The following is a 12,146-nucleotide window of genomic DNA, read 5'->3' as shown; positions in this document are numbered from 1 at the left end:
CGTGTGAGATGAGTGCAATTGTGCGGTAGTTTGAGCATTCTTTGGCATTGCAATGAAAACTGACCTTTTCCAGTCCTGTGGTGGAAATAAAATACCTGGTTCACTGAAAAGATCAAGAAAATTGATGGATCTCTAGCAAGACTGACAAAAAGAGAGAGAAATTATTAATATTGAAAGTGAAACAGAGAATATTTCTACATACCCTGCAGATGTCAAAAAGATAATAAGGGAATATCATGAAAAACTCTATCTACTTAGAGTAAATGGATCAATTCCTCAAAAAGTACAAGCTACCACAACTCAATCAATATGAATCAGATAATTTGAATAGCCCTGTAACTACTAAAGTAATTTAAAACGTGCAAAACGAGCATTCAGGTCAATATGGTTTTACTGGAGAATTCTATCCATCATTTAAGGAAGAATTAACACCATTTCTACATAATCTATTTTGTAGAAAATGGTAGAGAGAATGCTTTCCAACTCATTCTATGAAGTCAGTATTACCCTGAAACCAAACCAAAACAAAAAAGACAAATACAATACAAAACACAGAGACTCTCCTGGGACTCTGTGGGGTCCTCACAGAGTCCAGGCACCCTCCCAGAGGACTCCACAGGACTTGCAAAGGTCAGTTTTCATTCCAATCCCAAAGAAGGGAAATGCCAAACAATGTTCGAACTACAACACAATTGCACTCATCTCACACGCTAGCAAAACAATGCTCAACATTCTCCAAGCCAGGCTTCAATAATACATGAACCATGAACTTCCAGATGTTCAAGCTGGTTTTAGAAAAGGCAGAGGAACCAGAGATCAAATTGCCAATATCCACTGGATAACAGAAAAAGCAAGAGAATTCCATAAAAACATCTACTTCTGCTTTATTGATTACACCAAAGCCTTTGCCTGTGTAGATCACAACAAACTGTGCAAAATTCTTTGAGATGGGAATACCAGACCACCTGACCTGCCTCCTGAGAAATCTGTATGCAGGTCAAGAAGCAACAGTTAGAACCAGACATGGAATAACAAAATGGTTCCAAACTGGGAAAAGAGTGCATCAAGGCTGTATATTGTCACCCTGCTTATTTAACTCATATGCAGAGTACATCATGTGAAATGCCAGGCTGGATGAAGCACAAGCTGGAATCAAGATTGCCAGGAGAAACATGAACAAACTCAGATATGCAGATGACATCACCCTTATGGCAGAAAGTGAAGAGGAACTCTTGAGTGAAGAGCCTCTTGATGAAAGTGAAAGAGGAGAGTGAAAAAGCTGGCTTAAAACTCAACATTCAAAAAACCAAGATCATGGCATCCAGTCCCATCACTTCATGACAAATAGATGGGGAAACAATTGAAACAGTGAGAGATTTTATTTTCTTGGGCTCCAAAATCACTGCAGATGGCGACTGCAGCCATGAAATTAAAAGATGCTTGCTCCTTGGAAGAAAAGCTTTGACCAACCTAGGCAGCATACTAAAAAACAGAGACGTTACTTTGCCAAAAAAGTTCCATCTAGTCAAAGCTGTGGTTTTTCCAGTAGTCATGTATGGCTGTGAGAGTCATACTATAAAGAAAGCTGAGTGCCGAAGAATTGATGCTTTTGAACTGTGGTGTTGGAGAAGACTCTTGAGAGTCCCTTGGATGGCAAGGAGATCAAAACAGTCAACCCTAAAGGAAATCAGTCCTGAATATTCATTGGAAGGACTGATGCTGAAGCTGAAACTCCAATACTCTGGCCACCTGATGCAAAGAACTGACTCATTGGAAAAGACTCTGATGCTGGGAAAGATTGAAGGCAGAAGGAAAAGGGGACGACAGAGGATGAGATGGTTGGATGGCATCACCGACTCGATGGACATGAGTTTAAACAAGCTGCGGGAGTTGGTGATAGACAAGTAAGCTTGGCATGCTTCAGTCCATGGGGTCACAAAGAGCCTGACACAACTGAGCAACTGAACTGAACTGATAGTATAAAAAAGAAAACTATAGACCAATATTCTTCATGAAAATGGATAGTATAAAAAAGAAAACTATAGACCAATATTCTTCATGAAAATGGATGCAAAAGTTCTTAACAAAACATTGGCAGATAGATGTCAGCAATATATCAAAAGAATTATACAACTATAACCATGCAGGGGTTATTCCAGGGATGCAAGTCTGGTTCAATATTTGAAAATCAGTCAATGTAATCTCACATTCATGGGACAAAGAAGAAAACTCACCCGATCATATAAATTGTTGCAGAAAAAGCATTTGGCAAAATTCATCACCCTTTTATGATAAAAACTCTCTGAAAACTAAGAGTAAAAAATTTTCAACTTGATTACCTACAACTAACCTTCAAAACATACTTAATTCTTAACAGTGTTAATACTCTCTCCTTCTAAGCTTGGTAACCAGGCAAGAATGTTCACTCTCAATTACTCCTATTCAATATAGTACTGGAAGTTCTAGACAGTATAAGAAGATAAAGAAAAGCAATAAAAAGCATATAGATCTGAAAGGGAGAAATAAAATCTATTCACAGATAACATAAAGGTCTGTGTAGAAAATCCCAAGGCACCTACAAAAAAATTCCAAAATTAATAAGTGAATTCAGCAAGGTTGCAGAATACAAGATAAACACAAAATTAGTCACATTTATTTATATTAATAATGAATATTTAGAAACTGAAATTTAAAGTACAATTCCAGATTTCTTGGGCTTCCAGTTCCAGAGGCTGGAGAAGGATACATGCTCATCTCCTTCTTCGAGAGCACCAAAATCACAACTAGCTGTTGAACAACCATCGATAAGAGGATGCTGAACCTACTGAAAAAAGACACCCCATGTCCAAAGAAAGAAGAAGCCACAGCAAGACAGTAGGAGGGGCACAATCATTATTAAATCAAATCCCATACCCCCCAGGTGGGTGACCCACAGACTGGAGAACAATAATACCAAAGAAGTTCTCCCACTGTTCTGAAGGTTCAGAACCCCAGGTCAGGGTTCCCAGCCTGGGGACCTAATTAAAAGGACTGGGAACCCCCAGGGATCTGACCTTAAAGGCCAGTGGGACTTGATTACAAGACTTCCATGGGACTGGGGGAAACAGAGACTTCAGTCTTGGAGGGCACAAATAGAACCTTGCAAACACCAAGACTCAGAGGAAAGGAGCAGTGACTCCACAGGAAACTGAACGAAAACCGCCTGCCAATGTTGGAAGGTCTACTGTGGAGGTGTGGGCTGGGTTGGCAGGGGCTTACCACAGGAACAGGGGGACCGGCAACAGGTGTTTGGGAAGGTCCGTTTTAGAGTAAACTCTCTTGGAGTTTGCCATTAATCAGACCATAGAGCCCATGGACCCCAGGGCTGGGTCAGTTTAGCCACTCAATTGTGTCCAGCTCTTTGTGACCCCATGGACTGCAGCACGCCAGGCTTCCCTATCCATCACCAACTCCTGCAGCTTGCTCAAACTCATGTCCAGTGAGTCGGTGATGCATCCAACCATCTCATCCTCTGTTGTCCCCTTTTCCTTCTGCCTTCAATCTTTTCCAGCATCAGAGTCTTTTCCAATGAGTCAGTTCTTTGCATCAGGTGGCCAGAGTATTGGAGTTTCAGCTTCAGCATCAGTCCTTCCAATGAATATTTAGGACTGATTTCCTTTAGGGCTGACTGTTTTGATCTCCTTCCAGTCCAAGGGACTCTCAGGAGTCTTCTCCAACACCACAGTTCAAAAGCATCAATTCTTTGGTGTTCAGTTCAGTTCAGTTCAGTCTCTCAGTCGTGTGCTACTCTTTGTGACCCCATGAAATGCAGCATGCCAGGCCTCCCTGTCCATCACCAACTCCCGGAGTTTACCCAAACTCATGTCCATTGAGTCAGTGATGCCAGTCAACCATCTCATCCTCTGTCGTCCCCTTCTCCTCCTGCCCTCAATCTTTCCCAGCATCAGAGTCTTTTCAAATGAGTCAGCTCTTCGCATCAGGTGGTCAAAGTATTGGAGTTTCAGCTTAAACATCAGTCCTTCTAATGAACACCCAAGACTGATTTCCCTTAGGATGGACTGGTTGGATATCCTTACAGTCCAAGGGACTCTCAAGAGTCTTCTCCAACACCACAGTTCAAAAGCATCAATTCTTAGGCATTCAGCTTTCTTTATAGTACAACTCTCACAGCCATACATGACTACTGGAAAAACTACAGCTTTGACTAGATGGACCTTTGTTGGTGAAGTAACATCTCTGCTTTTTAGTATGCTGTCTAGATTGGTCAAAGCTTTTCTTCCAAGGAGCAAGCATCTTTTAATTTCATGGCTGCAGTCGCCATCTGCAGTGATTTTGGAGCCCAAGAAAATAAAATCTCTCACTGTTTCAATTGTTTCCCCATCTATTTGTCATGAAGTGATGGGACTGGATGCCATGATCTTGGTTTTTCGAATGTTGAGTTTTAAGCCAGCTTTTTCACTCTCCTCTTTCACTTTCATCAAGAGGCTCTTCACTCAAGAGTTCCTCTTCACTTTCTGCCATAAGGGTGATGTCATCTGCATATCTGAGTTTGTTCATGTTTCTCCTGGCAATCTTGATTCCAGCTTGTGCTTCATCCAGCCCGGCATTTCACATGATGTACTCTGCATATGAGTTAAATAAGCAGGGTGACAATATACAGCCTTGATGCACTCCTTTCCCAGTTTGGAACCATTTTGTTATTCCATGTCTGGTTCTAACTGTTGCTTCTTGACCTGCATACAGATTTCTCAGGAGGCAGGTCAGGTGGTCTGGTATTCCCATCTCAAAGAATTTTGCACAGTTTGTTGTGATCTACACAGGCAAAGGCTTTGGTGTAATCAATAAAGCAGAAATAGATGTTTTTCTGGAACTGCTTTATTGATGATCCAAGGTAAGTTGGATGTTTGGCCTGAGGGCTGGATCACCTTAGGCCAAAAACTACCAGGGAGGGAGCCCAATCCAATTATAGGCAGATAATTGGATTAAAGCTTTACTGAGCAAGGCCCTGCCCACCAGAGCAAGACCCAGTTTTCCCCACCACCAATCCCTCCCATCAGGAAGCTTATAAAAGCCTCTTAGCCTCTTCCATGAGAGGGCAGACAGAAGCAGGAAGAAAAACCACAATCCCACAGCAACTAAAACAAAACCACATTACAAATTAATCAGCATGAAAATGCAGGAATTTACGTCCCAGATGAAGGGACAAGATAACCTCCCAGAAAAACAACTAAATGAAGTGGAGAGAGGCAACTTTCCAGAAAAAGAATTCAGAATAATGATAGTGCATATGATTCAGGATCTATGAAAAAGAATGGAGGCAAAGATTGAGAAGATGTAAGAATTGTTTACCAAAGACCTAGAAGAGCTAAAGAACAAACAGATGAATAAAACACTAGAAGGAATCCATAGCAGAATAACAGACAGAAGCATGGATAAATGACTTGGAGGACAGAATGGTGGAAATCACTGCCGCAGAACAGAATATAGAAAAAAGAATGAAAAGAAATGAAGACAGCCTAAGGGACCTCTGGGACAACGTTAAAGGCATGAACATTTGCACTATAGGGGTCCCAGAAGGAGAAGAGAGAGAGAAAGGACCTGAGAAAATATTTGAAGAGATAATAACTGAAAACATCCCTAACATGGGAAAGGAAATAATCAACCAAGTAGAGGAAGTACAGAGTCCCAGGCAGGATAAACCCAAAGAAGAACACACTGAGGCATACAGTAATCAAACCGAGAGAAAAATTAAAGCCAGAGATAAAATATTAAAAGCAACAAGGGAAAAATGACAAACAACATATAAGGGAACCCCCATCAGGCTATCAGCTGATTTCTCAACAGAAACTCTACAAACCAAAAGGGAATGAATGGCATGGTACATTTAAAGTGATGAAAGGGAAGAACCTATAACGAAGACTACTTTACCCAGCAAGACTCTCCTTCAGATTTGATGGAGAAATTGAAAGCTTTCCAGACAAGCAAAAGTTAAATGAATTCATCACTACCAAACAACTTTACAACAAATGCTAAAGGAATTTCTCTAGGTAGAAAACAAGAGAATAAAAAACCCTACCTATAGAATATAAGCCCAAAACAATTAAGAAAATGGTAATAGGATTTTGCATGTCGATAATTACCTTGAATGTAAATGGGTTAAATGCACTAGTCAAAAGACTGGCTGAGCAGATGAAAACATATGTACACGTGCACTTCCACTTTGTAATTATCTTACACTATTAGGTTAATCATGTTCCCATTATGGCTTGCAATTGTAATTTTCTTTTATTTTTTTGTCTGGCTATTGATTGTGAAAACGGATAATATCTTTTACTATTGTGATTATGTAACTATTACTCACTTAATACATTGTATCATAATTGGTCAACAGTGCTCCCTGGAGGTGAGGTGACAGCCCCAGCTCACAGGCAGGACATAGCCAAAGATCCCACTCCCACCCCAGAGCTTGGTCTGCCTGGAACATCATCTCTGGGGCACAGGCGGGGAACCACAATCTGGTCTCAGAGGGCCTCTCTATCAAAATCAAGCTAGAGATGAGCAGCCAGAGGTATGTGTGATGTAATGTCACCATGGAGTACCTGTCAGGCAGAGCAAGGGACTATCAGCAATAACGACAGCACGCTTTTACAGAGTGATGCTCATTTCATGACCACCACCGTGCAAAGTGCTTTGCATGCTCCTGATAGCTCACAGCACACTCAGGAAGTCAGAACCACCCATGTCTGCACCATCCTTAGAGGGGAAACTGAGGGACAGCTCATAGTTGACAGGTGGCAGGACTGGGATTTGAACCCAGGTCTGTTCACCAGGTGCTCATCACATGTCGTATGTCATAGGCAGCTGAGTGCAGCGTGTGTGTGACCTCACTTAACCCTGTGAGAAAGGTGCTGCCGTCCCCATTGTTCAGGGCAGGTGACACCCCAAAACAGAGACCACCTACCTCTTTGGAGGAAAAGATGTGAAGGCGCCAGAGCTGCATTCTCAGGAATCCTGATTCCTTAGCCCTGCCTCCTCCATGCAGCCCTTGACCTCCAGAAATAAAGACATGCCCTTGAGCTCCCTGAACAATTTCTTCCTGCGACCATCAGCAATGCCTGGAGCTATGCCAGCAGATACTCCTAGCTGGTGAGGCAGAATATACATCCCCAGTAGGTCCCCTGTTGAAGACTGGGATCTTGTTCCCTGGCCAGGGAGTCCTGCACTGAGATCACTGGGTTGGTGGGGTTTTTTTTAACTTTTTATTTTGAGATAATTATAGACTCAGAGGAAGTGACAAAGATAGAAAAGTCTGGTGTGCCCTGTGATGAGTTTCTTCTCATGGTTACTTCTTACATAATTAGGTGTAGTACAACCTGTATGTGGTTCTAAGTCTTTTTATCTCATATCTAGATGTACATAACCATTGCAGACAAGATACAGAATTATTCTATTATGGCCAAGATCACCCTTGTAGTCACATCCACCTCCCTTTCCTCCACTATCTCTAACCAGTAATCTGTTCTCCATCTCTACCATTTTGTCATTTTGATAATAGTACATAAAGGGAGTCATATGGTACATGACCCGTTAGGATTTTTTAAATATTTATTTATTTGTCTGCACTGGGTCTTAGTTTGGGCATGCGATATCTTTAGTTGCACCAGGGTAACTCTTTGTTGCATCATGTAGGGATCTAGTTCCCTGACCAGGGATCGCACCCGGGCTCCTTATATTGGGATCGCAGTGTCTTACCGCTGGACCATCAGGGAAGTCCTTGGACTGTTTTGTTGGTTTGTTTTTAACTCAGTTTAATGCCCTTCAGAACTTTCCAAGTTGATGTCTGTCCCATACCTCATTCCCTTGCTACATAGTACTTGCTACATAGTACTCCTCGATATATCACAATTGTTGGCTGTATCCCAGGGAGTTGTGATACATCCACAGAGTACTATGTAGCAATGGAATGTATTATGTACATTGTACTGTGTAGCACATAGATGTATCACAACTGTTGAACCATTTAGTATTGAGGCACACGTAGATTATTTCCAATTTGGGGCTATTACAAATAAAGCTGCTTTGAACAACCGTGTACAGGTTTTGGTGTAGACATGAATTTTTATTTATTGGGCATCAATGCCTACAAGTGCAATTGCCAAGTCATATGGTAGGATTATTTCATTAGTTTTTCAAGAGTGGCTGTACCATTTTACATTCCCACTAGCCATGTATGAATGATCCAGTTTCACGGCATCCTCACCAGCATTTACTATCATTATTATTTTTAATTTTAGTTGTTTTATTGGTATGCAGTGATTTGCACAGACTTGATTTGCATTTCACTAATGGCTAGTGGTGCTGAACATCTGTTCATGGGCTTCTGTGCCTTTTGTGTATCCTCTTTGGTAAAGTATCTTTTTAGGTCTTTTGCCCATTTTCTAATTGCCCATACAATCCACCTACTTAAAGCATACCCGTCAATGGTTTTAAGTGTAGTCACAGCATTGTGCAAACCATCACCACAGCCAATTTTAGATCATCTCATTACCCCAAAATGCTCATCACCATTAGCAGTCACCCCCTGTTTCCTCTCGACACCTGCACCCCAGCCCTAGGCAACAACGAAATCTACTTTCTGTCTCTACAGATTTTCTTTTCCTGGTCATTTCACAGGAATGCAATCATACAATATGTAGCTTTTTGTGACTGACTTCTTTCGCTTAATGTTTTTAAGTTCATCATTTTGCAGGATCTGTACAGTACTCCATTTCTTTTCATTGTCAAGGAGTGGTATTTCATTGTATGGATAAATCGTATCTTCTTTATTCATTCATCACTCAATAGACATTTGGGTTGTTCCCAGGTTTTGGTTTTTATGAGTAATGAGCTATCAACAGTTGTGTTCAAATTTTTGGGTGGATATGTTTTCATTTCTCTTGGGTATATACCCTAGGAATAGAATTTCAGAGGCAGATTGGAACTCTAGGTTTAACCTTCTGAGAAACTGTCTTGAGACAGTTTTTCAAAGTGGCTGGACAATTTTACATTCCCACTAGCAATGTATAAATGCTTTCATTACTACACATCCTTTCTAGCATTAGTTGTTGTCACTGTTTTGTATGGTAGCTGTCTAATAGGTGTATGAGAATGATAGCTCATTGTGATCTTAACTTGAATTTCTCTAAAGGTTAATGATGTTGAACATCTTTCTATATGATTATTTTCTATCCAAATACCATCTTCTGTGAAATGTCTCTTCCTGCCTTTTGCACCGCCCCCCCCCCTCTTTTTTTTCGCTCATCTTTTAGTTGTTTGATGTTTGGTGTTTTTGAATGTTGAGAGTTCTTTATATACTCACTCTAGACATGAGTTCTTTGTCAGGTTAAGTGACTTGAGCTATTTTCTCCTAGTCTATAGTTTGTCCTTTCATTCTCTTAAAAAAACTTTCCTGGAGCAAAAAGAAATTGATTTTGAAGTCCAATTTATATTAGGGGTCATGTTTTGCAGAGTGAGGAAGGTGGGGAAAGAAGGAGGTGTGGCTCCTCCCGGGCAGAGCTGTGGGGTTCCTTCTCCCACCCCCAGGAGAGTAGCCAGCACACAGCCTGGAGCCCTTTCTTCATTGGGTATGTGGAGCTGCCTGCCCCAGGCACCAGTTCTCAAGATAGGCTGGGAGACCCTGCTGGCCGCTGTGTAGACGGTGAACACAGGGGATCATCAGGCCAGGGGCTCTGGAGGCCATGACTCCTGTCCAAGAGAGATGTTCGGGGATGGCTTTTCTCAATCAGGAATGACCAAGGAGTTTGGTGGGAGGGGAGGGACAAAGCAGTCCTTGTTGACATGCCCCGGTGCCTGGCCCCTCCTTCACCAAGTGGCCCCTCCTTCCTGACAGGTGCAGCTGTGAGACTAGCCCAGCCTGGCCAAAACTCTTCTCCTGCTTGTGTCCCCGGCTCTGAGTCATTGTGTCATGGGGGCTAACTCTTCCTCAGCTTGATGTGTCCTGAGAGAAGAGTCCTGTCAGCCTTGCCTGTCCTTGAACATACTGAGTGCTGTGTTCTCCACCAAGCTAGCGCCTCTCAGCCTCTCTAGCACCTAAGGAAGCTGTCAGCATCTTGGGATCCTCTCTTCCTTCCCCTCCATATCAGCCGGTCTCCTCAGGGCCCCCTCCAGAACAGGTCCTGACTCTCTTCCCTCTCACCACCCACTTTCCCTGTCTCTTGGACAGGAGTCATGGCCTCCGGAGCCCCTGGCCTGATGATCCCCTGTGCTCACTGTCTAAACAGGTGCCAGCAGGGTCACCAAAACCCTCCCTAATGCTCCGCCTTTGTGTAAGTCTCCAGCAGCTCCCCAGTTCACTCAAAGTCTGAGTCCTGACTGTGGCCTAAAACCCTGCTGTGATCCAGCTCCCTTGGGCAACTGCTCAGACTCCTATACACCACTCCAGGCATGCTGGTTGGTTTCCTTCTTGTTCCATGACCACCGCAAGTACATTCCTGTGCTGGACATTTGCACCTGATCTCGACTTTCCCGGGACCCTCATTTCCCAGAAATCGACTGAGCTCCCTCCCTCCCTCTCTTCCTTCCGGTCTCTACTCAGTTGACTGCTCTCTAAATCAGCCAACTTGCAGGCACATGCTGTCCTTCTATCTCTTTTAGCTTCCTTCTTAGCCCACTCACTATCTGACCACACGTTTATCTGGTTTTTGTCTATCTCTTCCATTTGATGTCAGTCCCAGCAGCCAGAGTGTGGGTCTTTTGGTCTGTACAGCAGCCCTACAAGGAAGTGCTCAGTAACCTCGTGTTGATGGAACTGGCGAATTCTGCGGGGTCCAGGCGCTGGGCAGAGTGTGATAGCTGAGTTGAGTGTCATCACTAAATGTTAGCCTAAGAGATGGTCTTTGTGTCAGATCACCTCACTGTAACCCAAACTTTAATGGTTTGCCTGTGACCTTTAGGATTTTTGTTCTGTCTGTGAACCACCTGAAGTATTGTTATTTCGTACGTTTCTTGAAATCAATTCACTTGATTGGTTTTTAAACTTACTTCTTCCTAAGCTTTTAGCAAAAAAAAAAAATCAAATTTCTAAATATCCCTTTGGGGATGGGCATGTACACACTGCTGTATTCAAAGTGGATAACCAACGAGGACCTACTGTATAGCACGTGGGACTCTGCTCAATGTTATGTGGCAGCTGGATGGGAAGGGGGTTTGGGGGAGAATGGATGCATGTATATGTATGACTGAGTCCCTTTCCTGTTCACCTGAAACTATCATAACATTGTTAATCAGCTCTACTCTGGTATAAAGCAAAAAGGTTTTTGAAAAATTTAAAAACAATCACATTTGGCAACCTAGTTTCCTTTTGCTTGGACATAGACTAAGTGAAGTATGACTATCACCTAAAAGTCCCTCCACACCGCTCCCCGGGACACCCAGCTCACCCGGGTGGCACTCTGGCTGCACCTCAGGCAGCACAGGGTTACTCTGATGGCTCCGATTATTGACATTGCTCTGCCTCTCAGGGCGAAGTCCTTAGGGGCATTCCTCCCCAGCCAGACCTGCTGGAGCCAGAGGTTGTTGTCAGGGGACAGGTGCATCAGGGCAGGTTCCCACACATGCACAGGAGAGCTGGTCAAAATGTCTAGTGGGGCAGCCTTGAAGTCCCTGCTGTTCTCTGCCCCCCTCTCCAGTTTTGGTTCAGCTCCTGGAACTTTGCCAAACGTGTTGTCACTTGGGAACTTCACACAGGGTGTCCCTGAGTGACATTCCTGCCATACAGACACTTCCCCAACCCCGAGACCCTAAATCTGCTTTCGTTCTAGTCTCCACTAGCCTTCCCTGTTGGGAGCAGGTGTTGCGTGTAGTGGCCAGGTGTTCTGTCTGATGTCATTTATTTAATGTCCTTCTCCCTGAGTGACTGCCAGCACCGGGAGGAAGGGGCAGGCCTCAGGGTGGGGTCCCGCCCTGCTACCACCTGCCTGTCTGCCTTTCTCCTGCATGGGGACAACCCATTCCAGCTAAAGTAGCCTTGTCCCCTTCCCACTCAACAGTGTAGTTATTTCTGCCTCTAGACCTTGACTTTGGTCTCTGATGTACCCCCCACCTTCTCCAAAAAAGAAAAAACCAGGGCACAACCACCTTCCTTAGGA

Source organism: Bos indicus, chromosome 18 (assembly GCF_029378745.1).
Source record: "Bos indicus isolate NIAB-ARS_2022 breed Sahiwal x Tharparkar chromosome 18, NIAB-ARS_B.indTharparkar_mat_pri_1.0, whole genome shotgun sequence".
NCBI classification, from domain to species: domain Eukaryota; kingdom Metazoa; phylum Chordata; class Mammalia; order Artiodactyla; family Bovidae; genus Bos; species Bos indicus.
The sequence above is the reverse complement of the archived record's forward strand: the minus strand, read 5'-3'. Positions refer to the sequence as shown.